Source organism: Palaemon carinicauda, chromosome 11 (assembly GCF_036898095.1).
Source record: "Palaemon carinicauda isolate YSFRI2023 chromosome 11, ASM3689809v2, whole genome shotgun sequence".
Classification (NCBI taxonomy): domain Eukaryota; kingdom Metazoa; phylum Arthropoda; class Malacostraca; order Decapoda; family Palaemonidae; genus Palaemon; species Palaemon carinicauda.
The window spans coordinates 140749769-140751019 of record NC_090735.1 but is presented as its reverse complement, the minus strand read 5'-3'; positions in this window follow the sequence as shown (position 1 = coordinate 140751019).

Here is a 1251-nt window from a genome sequence, read left to right as displayed (position 1 = left end):
CATAGTATTTAGTAACAGTTACCTAATTCAGAAACGTGAATATGAAATTATATATATATATATATATATATATATATATATATATATATATGTATGTATATATATATATATATATATATATATATATATATATATATATATACATATATATATACATATACTAGTTACTTATTTAGTCATAATTGATTCATTGATTTGGACTTTTCTTGCATCCTGGCATCGAAGGTCATTGATGCCGACATAGTTTGTCATAAATAAAGAGTAATAAGAAATTCAACTTAAAACCATAAAACGAAGATGTCCGTATAAAAGTTAAATGTCTTTCAGAAGAAATGATGGTAAAATTCCACAGTGAAATGATAGCTGATTCTCGTTTACAGTACAAAAGTGAGGTTTCATTGTTCTCATTATCACGTGGCATTATTTGTAGAGACAATAGTGACCCTCGATATAATGATTTCCCATCCATCATTGGAAAGACCTAGATCGTTGCTCTCCTAATTGGTTATGACATAGATTCTTGAAAAAAGTCAAATTATTAATACAAAACACAAAAATAGATTGATATTTGGTGAAGTAACTTTCTAATGATAACATTAACATGATGCGGTGGCCGATGCAGTAACGTCCCTGACTAGTGAACACCAGACTCGGGTTCGAGTCCCGCTCAAACTCGTTAGTTTCATTAGGTGCTGAAATCTCACCATCCTTGTGAGCCAAGGATAGGGGCTTTGAGGAAGCCTACAGGTCTATCTGCTGAGTCATCAGCAGTCATTGCCTGGCCCTCCTTGGTCCTAGCTTGGGTGGTAAGTGGGCTTGGGCCATGATCATATTTGTATATGGTCAATCTCTAGGCCATTGTCCTGCTCGATATGGCAATGTCACTTTTCCTTGCCCCTGCCATTCATAAGCGGCCTTTAAACCTTTAAATATGAAAACGCGAAGTCTCTCCTCGGACGTCCATCATTACACGATAAACTCATCCACAAATAGAATCTAATCAGTCTTCAATCAATTATGACCTAGTACGTTGTGCCGCAGCGTTGATTGTACGAACCATATCGTTCATTACAGCAGAGTAGTTAAGCTATGTACCAAACTTTCTGACATGAGAATTAATGTGACGTAAATAATTTTTTTCCATAGGAAGAACACCATCAAGGGTCTATCTTACTATCTATGTCTTGTTGCCAAGCTATGGTATCACAACACGATCAAGATGGCAACGATAAAATATGAGATGCCTCCGTT